Raw genomic sequence first — 11,292 nt, forward strand, 5'->3', positions numbered from 1 at the left:
CGTATGGATCATGCCAAAAGAAAGAAGGGATAGCCTTAACATACCTGGACCAATTTTCTTGATAATTCCTTTAACATACGTCTTTTGTGATAAAAGATGTAACGGCGGATCGAAGTAGGAGAAAAATCTGTAAGATATTCTTGAGAAAGATTGCACCGTACTCCCTTAAACTTGTAAAATCTTCCGTTGTTAAGATGCTAAGAAATCTATTTGAATTTTTGTTACAACATAATCATGTCACAACCATAATAATCCTTGTATGAAATGGGTTGAATCTTTAGTCCCTCATATTGTAGAGACATCAAATCCCTTAAGTGATTTAGAGGGATTTTTAAACCTTTTTAGATGTGGAACCACTAGGTTATGACTAAGCCACCTATCTTTCTTCATTTGCCACCTTGAAAGGTGACTTAAGAGTCACAATTCATGGCTTTGTGGGTTGCCACGTTTTTTGCTTAGTCTTTATCCAAAGACTTTAATTAATCATCCACTCATTATTAGTTAGCTTGTTAATTCCCCCATTATCCAATAATTCATATAATTAAGGATTATCTCAAATTACTCAAAATACTACTCACTTTTATAACACCTTACTATCATGGTCATGTGGTACCTTGTATGGTACTAATCCATAAGTACCGGGTATTTTAGCTCGGTTATATTTTATCCCAAAATGTCAAACTTCGACAAAAATTCATTTTCTTTGATTTTCTTACCCTCTCACCTTCACGAATTTTGTCACGACCCAACCCCGATCTGATCGTGATGGCGCCTCTCGTGAAGACAAGGCCAGCCAACAAACTCATTTCGCCTTTTCAAAATAGTTGATATTAATAAACAGTTCTAGTATGATTAAATAACCACAAACTAAGCAAAAGATTTCCTTATAAAGTGCAGAATACCATCCAAACACAGCCCGATACCGGGGTGTCACAAGTCATGAGCATCTATTAGAGTTTAAATACAACTACAAGGTCTGAAATGTACACAACAGGACTGATGAAAGGAAAGGGAGAAAAGCGGTCCTGCGAACGCTGACAGCCACCTTGCTAAGCTCTGATGACTCGGCCTCCCATCAGCTCAAAACTTAATACCGGGTGTATAAATACATGCATCTGCACACAAGGTGCATGGAGTAAAGTTAGTACTCCAACTCAATGAGTAATAAAGGTAAATAATAACTGAGCAGTAAGAAATCACGTAAAGCAACCAACATACTGTATAGAAGCAGTAAAACCCTTTGAGAAAAGCAGTAAAGCTGTGAACTCTTTAGAAATATCTTAGCTTAGTTTAAACCTCTTTTGAAAATGACTTTTTCATCAATTACGCAATGATTGCAAATCAGTTAGTGCCGATAAGCACAGAAAATCCACCCCTCGGGCACAAATACCACAGTATAACAGGTAAACTGACAAGTAAATATGAAAGATGAACACATAAAAGTTCGCCCCTCGGCCAATATCTCAAAACAATACCAGCCCCTCGGGCTACCTCACAACCACTCGTATAAGCCCCTCGGACTCACTCTCAGAATAGTATCAGCCCCTCAGGCTCACTCTCAGAACAATGGGCACCCGCGCTCACTATGGGTGTGCAGATTCCGGAGGGGCCCCTTACGGCCTAAGCGTTATATCAAGCCACCTCGTGGGATCATCACTCGACACTCGGCCTCACATCACTCAAGCCATCTCGTGGCATATAAAGTATCTTAGGCCCTCGGCCTCATATCACTCAGCATATCCTCACATATGGCCCTCGGCCTCACTCAGTCCGAAAATTATCACAAGCCCCTCAGGCATTAGTAAAATAGTAGTTTTCAGCCCAAAACATCTTTTAGAAATATCATTTAAGTTTCAAATATGAGTAAAAGTGGTTGAGTTGTAAAACAGTAAATACCAACAGGACTGAGTTCAAATGATAAATCAATACAGTGAGGAAATAGTGATTAAAATCCTCGAAGGGTCCAAATAGTTGGCACGAAGCCCAAATATGGCAATCAGCCCAAATCATGATGATAACAAATAAGTTTCAGTCAAATACGCGGTAAAATCATCAATCGGGACGGACCAAGTCACAATCCCCAGTAGTAAAAAACCCCACGCTCATCATCCAACGTGTGTCTCACCTAAATATAGCACTACGATGTGCAATCTGGGGTTTCAAACCCTCAGGATATCATTTACAATCATTACTCACCTCGAACCAGCGAAATCTCTAGCTCGCGATGCCTTCGCTCCTCAAAGCGGCCTCCACGCGCGTCGAATCTATCCAAAATCAGAACGAAAACGTCACAATATGCCAAGGGAACAAAGCTCAAGCAAAAACAATCGAAAAATACCAAAAAATCCCCAAATTAGCAAAACCCGAGCCCCGGGCCCACTTCTCGAAACTCAAATTTTTTTTACATTAACGGGTTCCTTATCTCCTCACTAGTTCATACATATCAAAAGTTCTCAAATCCAACTTCAAATCCCAAATCAAAAGTCCAATTTCTCAAGTCCTAGTTCTTCCATTTTTGGCTTAGTTTCCATGAATTTCTAGGTGGATTTCACAATATAATCGAGTATTAAGACCAAGATTCTTACCTCAAGTCGATTCCTCTTGAATCCCTCTTTAATTTCCTTCCAAAATCTCCAAAAACGAGCAGCCATGGGTGAAAATAGACCCAAAATCGCGGACAAGACGACTTAAAAACATTCTGCCCAGGCCTAACTTTCCTTCTTCGCGAACGCGGTCAACCTCTCGCGAACGCGTAGCACAAAATTGCGTTGACTAATTTTTACACTATGCGAACACGACATGCGGGTCGCGAACGCGATGCCTTTCCTCTTCTACCTCCGCGAACGCAGAGACTCTTACGCGAACGCAATGAGCAATTTTCCCTGGAACCCAATTCCTTATACGCGATCGCGAACGCGATGAACAGCCTCTTGAACCCTTCGCGAACGCGGCCTAGACCCTCACGAATGAGTAGCTTCCAGAACACATCCCTTCGCGAATGCAAGCTTCCCTTCGCGAACGCGAAGGCCAAAATACCTGCAACTGCTGGACTAATTTTTCTGCAATTCCTCAACTCCAAAAATGGTCTGATTGACCACCTGAAACTCACCCGAGGCCCCCAGGACCTCAACTGAAAGCACCAACACATCCTAAAACCTTATTCAAACTTGTTCCAATCATCAAAACACCTCAAACAACGTCAAATCCATCGATTCACATCGAATTCAAGCCTAAGTTTTTCTAAAAACTTCCGAAACATGCTTTCGATCAAAAACCCAAACAAACCACGTCCGAATGACCTGAAATTTTGCACACACATCACAAATGACATAATGAAGCTATAAAAACTCTCGGAATTCCATTCCGACCCTCGGATCGAAATCTCACCTATCAACCGGAAATCGCCAAAATACTAACTTCGCCAATTCAAGCCTAATTCTACACCGGACCTCCAAAACCAATTCCGATCACGCTCCTAAGTCATAAATCACCCAACAAAGCTAACCAAATCATAAAAATTCCGATCTAAGCTCATATACAAATAAGTCAACTCTTGGTCAAACCTTTCAAATTCAAAGCTTTCAACTGAGACTGTTCTTTCAAATTCATATCGATTTCCATGAAAACCAAAATCAACAATTTACCTTAGTCATAATACATCATACGGGGCAAGTCATTCCCAAGAACTGGCGATCAAAATGCAAAAGCTCAAAACGACCGGTCGGGTCGTTACATCCTCCCCCACTTAAACATGTGTTCGTCCTCGAACGTGCCTAGAGTTATTTTAAAAGCCAACCAATTGCTGAATAAGCTTACCATGCATATACCCAAGGGTGATCCCACGTAACCCTATCTCATATAGGTCTAATAGCACAATATAACTGAAATTTCACAATCCATCCTAGTCCCTAAACCATAGAACCACATTTCTGCTTCTAAAATCCTCAATACGATCCGAATCTCACATTTATACTGTGAATAAGTCCGAACAAGCTGTAACAAACCATATCTGCTATCTCAGATGCCATAACATGATATACCACATATCTCAGGTGCTATCACACGACCATTTCTCAGGTCAACCATTCATGAAGTTACTTCTCCCCTGACAAATACCATAGCAAATTTCCGAGCCGAACCTCGATCTTATCCTTCCAACATGTTGAAATCGAATCTGTTCGTATTCATTAATGATCCCAACGATCTCCTCTAATCCAACACACCACTCTGGTGACATGACGCATCAATAGAGGCCTAAGCCACAACTGGCATAATACGTGCACCAATAAGCAACGGTCTGAACATACTCAAATCATGAAAATGACTCAAATGAAAGAGATGTACCTCAAGCTCACCAGTACCACCACAACACAAGGCTGAGAACCCGTCTCACATCATAGGAATAGAACACACGAATCTAACCTGCAAGGTCATACCTCCACATATATTCGCTGCAATGCGCGACCTTATCCAAATACTGCTCTACATGGAACACCTCAAGTCACTCTTCTAGAAATTGACGACCACGCGCAATTGATGTCTAGAATCAAAGTAAATCATCATAACCACGGTAAAGCAGATACATAACACCGCACAACCCGAAAGGGCATAACAGATGCGCCATCCGCCAAGCAATATCCAATATTCCTCCCGCTCGAATCCTACTAAGAGATCCTAATAACACCGCACCACATGTGCCGATAACCAACAAATCCTAATACCTCGCAACACGGAAAGGTAACTCATAGGCCTCCCCGGATTACTAATAAGCTCAATAACCGACGAATCAACACCTCCCTCAATAATACAATTCGGAGCCAACCAAGCCGACTCAAGTTAGAACATGCATCCACATTGGCCCACCAATGAACTCTTTATCAAGGAAATCCGGAAGCTGTTCCTCCCACTACTATAACTCCTGTCGGTGCCATATGATATAGTGCCCGGCACCAAATCAATACCGAAATCAACAACCTTGCCTGGCACCATGCCCGACCACAAGAAACATATTCAAAAAGTCCCTCAACACCGGAACTGAATCAATGGTAGAAACCTCTGCACTGACATCCATCACGAAGGCCTAATTAAGAAAGGCAATCCTTCTCAGTCGTCCGCTGGGTCTTTGAAATATAAACCACTCTACTAGAACATAATCTGACACACATCGCCACTCAACCCGTGGCATTTTCGGCATAGCCCAAAGCGCAATAGTCCGGAATAAACCAACATGGAGACAACCAGTCTAAACCCTAACATCACATCCAAAATCTAATATACCAAGCAAAGAAAAATCCACTCGGGCCTCCAGATCCCGGTAGTTACTAAACAGTACCGATACACACAATCTACACCCACAACATAGCCTGAATCTGGGAAGTTCCATCTCTAAATCCACACGGCACATGAATCACCATATCCGATCCTAGTTTCACCGTCTGAATCCATGCTACACCTTACATACCCAATCATTCCACGATAGATGCTCAAAAATTTCCTGTGTCACCAAGCAAACTCGAATATCACCAGTCGATCTAATAAGAAAGTGTTGCAATACTACCGAAGTACCATCAACATAATCACATTATCTTTTCTGAAACATATACCCTCGTCAAATCACCCCAATTAGCGCTACCACTTCCTTAATCATCTAAAACTGCCCGTGCTACCTAAGAATTCATGACTTCCTATTCAGAACTGAACAGTAACCTTCCACACGCAATTGTCAATCCTCCACAACCTACCGCATATACCATACCATCTCAGGATAACATGAGAACTTCATCTTCCTTCCGAGCCACTAACATCTACATACTCAATTGGTCCAGAATTTTCCATTGGTCCCAATCTAGAAGAAAAATCACTCCACATACCATGCTCTGCATGCCCATAGAAAATATACATCTCCAAACCATGGTGAAAACCATCAAGAACTCTCTGAGTTCCCTTTGCACAAATCAGACATGTCAGGACTGAATCTTTCTAACTCGATCAAGCTAAGCAAGCCATCAAAACTTAAGAGTATTGCTGCAAAATACCCGCAAGAACCCATTACCTCGAACACACACACAGCATTAATTATATCCTTACCCTACCGGTCCGGTCTACTATCAAGCTACTCCATCTATCGGAATTTCCTTCTGATTCATCTTCAACTGGATATTCCCTCTTGTTGTATCACCACAATGCCTCAACCCAGGCTTACCATACGAGACTCAAGCATAAAACCACATTGTCTAAGAGCCATAAGCCACTGAATACTCTCTCAAATATTCCCAAAAATACCACATTCAAGAATACTTTACTCTGAAGAACTTCTTGCGAATCTAACTCTGTTCCCTTTACCTTCCTGATACTGATACATAGAATCCCATCATTAATATATAAATACCACAAGTCTTGACATCTTCCAATGAAACTCAGTTTCTAACCACATATGCAACTTTAGAACACTCAATTGATGTATGCAGACTCTTGAACACATTAGAACCATTCTCGCAAGTCATTCATTCTTATTCAAACTGCGATTTACCTGACCCAATGAATAGAACCACCCATGCCTCATTGGCACACCGACATCGTAGAATGAAATCCTCATCCCAATACAATCAAGCAACTTCCTGCTCTATGCACCGAGCATTCTTTACCAATAACAACTCAAGACATGTCGTGATTCTCTTACCCTTTAAAGCATAATATACCCTTTGTCAAAATCTTTCCTTTACTCGAGCCCTCCTCGGTCTCAACTTCCACAAACCATAACTGATGCACCCGCACACCTCAAACTGGAACCAACATAGCACCTAACCGTGCAATCCACTACTCACAACAGACTCCCCCACTTGGCTCGAAGCCATAGATTGAAATACACTCAATGACGCATAACGCTTATACTCTATTAATGCCAAAATACCATAGTGAGGTTAAACTCAAATCCTTTATAAGCTTGTAAAAAGAAACACAGATCATCAAGAATTTTAACTCTTCTGCCAATCTCGCATTCACTCCCGCAACAGTTAAGCCACTCTCTTAAGCGACCCAAAATTCAATTTTCAACACTTATATTTCACTTGTACATAAGATCTTCTAACAGACACATAAGGATCACACAACCTCGGAACACTTCGCATGAGATAGTCCACCTGCTTTGCCTTCAATTAACATTTATGTATACCTTCCATCGTCACAAACATTACGCAGTCACTTAGTCTTCATGAGTTTGAACTCATACCGAAACATGAAATTTACTTCACTCTCAACTGGAAACATTGAAAGATCCTTTATACGCCCGTAACTCGGGGCTACACCTCGAATCAAGATGAAAATCAAGCACCTAATAGTCCTTTTGTCCTCCAGCAGACCTTCCCCATCACTTCCAAGTCATATTGATACATATCGCAGTACTAACATACTCATCACATAGTTATCCAACCGTCACTTCCACTAATAAGGACGATACCGAACATATAAGTTCAAAACATTTGCTCACACAATCAGCACCTTGGTGCTCAAGCTATAGGCAAAGATCCGGCCTCAAGTCCTCTACAATGGCCCAACATCAACTCACAGAGATCACATCTCGCCCCTCGATCGGGGAATCACAAGCCATCGATGCACATCTGATACTGAGTGCTCATGCGCGCACACGAACTCGCGGAAGGAATTCAAAGAGTTACATTTCAAACTGAATCAAAGGACGCACGATAAGAATTCAAGAATATGAAGTTTTCCTAAAGGTTCTGCAGCCTCTCGAGGATAAATACAGACGTCTCCGTACCGATTCACGAGACTCTACTAAACCTACTCATGACTCGTGAGACCTATGTAGCCTAGGATCTGATACCAACTTGTCACGACCCAAACACCGATCCGGTCGTGATGGTGCTTCTCGTGAAAACAAGGTCAGCCAACTAACCCATTTCGCCTTTTCAGAATAGTTGATATTAATAAACAGTTCTAGTATGATTAAATAACCACAAACTAAGCAAAAGATTTCTTTATAAAGTGCGGAATACCACCCAAACATAGCCCGATACCGGGATGTCACATGTCACGAGCATTTATTAGAGTTTAAATACAACTACAAGCTCTGAAATGTACACAACGGGGCGGATGAAAGGAAAGGGTGAAAAGCGGTGTTGCGAACGAGTTCATACATATTAAAAGTTCTCAAATCCAACCCCAAATGATCCTTCAAATCCCAAATCAAAAGTCCAATTTCTCAAGCCCTAGTTCTTCCATTTTTGGCTTAGTTTCCATGAATTTCTAGGTAGATTTCACAATATAAGCGAGTTTTAAGACCAAGATTCTTACCTCAAGTCGATTCCTCTTGAATCCCTCTTTAATTTCCTTCCAAAATCTCCAAAAACGAGCTGCCATGGGTGAAAATAGATCCAAAATCGTGGACAAGACGACTTAAAAACATTCTGCCCAGGCCTAACTTTCCTTCTTCGCGAACGCAGTCAACCTCTCGCGAACGCATAGCACAAAATTGCGTTGACCAATTTTTACACTATGCGAACGCGATGCCTTTCCTCCTCTACCTCCGCGAACGCGGAGACTCGTACGCGAACGCGATGAGCAATTTTCCCTGGGACTCAATTCCTTATATGCGATCGTGAACACAACATCGCGAACGCGATGAACAGCCTCTTGAACCCTTAGTGAACGCGGCCTAAACCCTCGCGAACGCGTAGCTTCCAGAACCCAGCCCTTCGCGAATACGAGCTTCCCTTCATGAACGCGAAGGCCAAATACCTGCAACTGCTGGACTGATTTTTCTGCAATTCCTCAACTCCAAAAATGGTCTGATTGACCACCTGAAACTCACCCCGAGGCCCCAGGACCTCAACCAAAAGCACCAAAACATCCTAAAACCTTATTCAAACTTGTTCCAATCATCAAAACACCTCAAACAACATCAAATCCATCAATTCACATCGAATTCAAACCTAAGTTTTTCTAAAAACTTCCGAAATACGCTTTCGATCAAAAACCCAACCAAACCACATCCGAATGACCTGAAATTTTTCTCACACATCACAAATGACATAACAAAGCTACAGCAACTCTCGAAATTCCATTCCGACCCTCGGATCGAAATCTCACCTATCAACCGAAAATCGCCAAAATTCTAATTTCGCCAATTCAAGCCTAATTCTACACTGGACCTCCAAAACCAATTCCGATCACGCTCCTAAGTCATAAATCACCCAACAAAGCTAACCAAATCATAAAAATTCCGATCTGAGCTCATATACAAATAAGTCAACTCTTGGTCAAACCTTTCAAATTCAAAGCTTTCAACTGAGACTGTTCTTTCAAATTCATACCGATTTCCGTGAAAACCAAAATCAACGATTTACATTAGTCATAATACATCATACGGGGCAAGTCATGCCCGAAAACTGGCGATCAAAATGCAAAAGCTCAAAATAACCGGTCGGGTCGTTACAAATTTACTCATCACTTGTTTGAAATAGCATAATGTCTATAATCTCCAAATAATCTTGTCCTTGTACTGAGGTCAATTAGCTTACGAAAATTTCATGTATAATACTACAGGGTGCAACATCGTCGTAATATAATATTGCAAAGCATAATATCATCGTAATGTAATACTGTTGGGCATGACATCATCGTAATATAATACTGTAGGGCATGATATCATCATAATATATTACTGTAGGACGTAACATCATCGTAATATAATACTGTGGGATGTAATATCGACGTAATATTGCGAGGTGTAACACAAATCTCACCGGTTGGCAGAATAATAGGACAATGATCTATTAACGAATAGGTACCCTAGTATACCTTTAAATATTAGGTGGACTCACTTTCATTAATAACAGGGAAACCACTAGTTGGATCTTGTTTTGACTCATGAAAAATAAGGTGCAACAAAAGATGACATAAATTGGAACAATAAATATACAATAGAGAGCCCCAAAATATCATCTATACTTAGTTTCTCAACATACTACATATACGAAACCAACATTTAAGAACAGTCAATATGTTTTTAAGAACAGTCAATATGTTTACTCTGTTGCGGTGCGCAACCCAATCTATGTATATATATAGACACACACACACAAAAATACCATTGAAGCGTGCAACCTGATCCCAAATATTAGTACCAATACCCATTGCGACGTGCAACTTGATTCCAGATAATATTACTAATATCCGTTGTGGCGTGCATCGCGATACCAAATAATAATGCCAATATTCGTTGTGGCATGCAATCCGATCCCAAACAATAATATCAATATCCATAGCGACATGCAACCTGGTCCCAAAACACTACTAAAAAACCAGGGTTTAGCGACGGACAAAATCTGTAGCTAAACAGAAAAATCCGTCGCTAATCTCATTTAGCGACGGATTATCAAAAAATTCTTCTAGCAACGAGCATTTTAGCGACGACGTTCGTAGCTAAATCCAGTTTTTTTTGTAGTGAAATAATATAACATGAATGTACAAACTACAACCAACTATAGCGTATCTCACAATGAAATGCAATAAGGAAGTTACATAACTAAAGACTTAAAATAGATAAAAGTGGCTATATAACAACACACAAAGTCGTAAAACAAGTAAAGGCCGTCAATAAATAAAGGCACGCATACATGAAAACATATAGAAAATTAAGGCATGTAATGAATAAAGGTATGAATTTAACAAGGCAAACAACAATTAAAGAATTTAATACATAATAACATGGATTAAATGAAAGCATGATATAATTGAAATAAATAAGTAAATATCTCAACCTGTATGTTTAACCAATGACTACGTATATACACTCATCACCTTGCATATACGTCGTCTTTACACATAAATCAAGTACAAAATAGACCAAACAAGTCCTAATTCCTTAAAGTTAAGGTTAACCACGAAACTTACCACTTTTTGCTACCAAATTAATGATCAGTCACAACTTTTCACTTAGAATAAGCCTCCAAACCAATCGAATCTAGACAAATATAGTTCAAACAATTCAAAACAAGCTTTAGAAACTACCCACAAGTGAAAAAGATTCAATCTTTAACAAAATTGAAAAAGAACAAAAGTTAACCTTGGGCTCGCTTGGTCAAAATCTGAGATTCGGACAAAATTCCGATTATCCATTCACCCTCGAGCCCAGTTATGTGATTTGTTTTGAAATCCAATCTCAATTGGAGGTCCAAATCTCAATTTTATCAATTTTCTAAATTCTACACAAAACCCCCAATTTTTACTTTGAAATCACTAAATTTAAGGTTAAAAATCAATGGTTATGGGAAT

Source organism: Nicotiana tabacum, chromosome 22 (genome assembly GCF_000715075.1).
Source record: "Nicotiana tabacum cultivar K326 chromosome 22, ASM71507v2, whole genome shotgun sequence".
NCBI lineage: Eukaryota > Viridiplantae > Streptophyta > Magnoliopsida > Solanales > Solanaceae > Nicotiana > Nicotiana tabacum.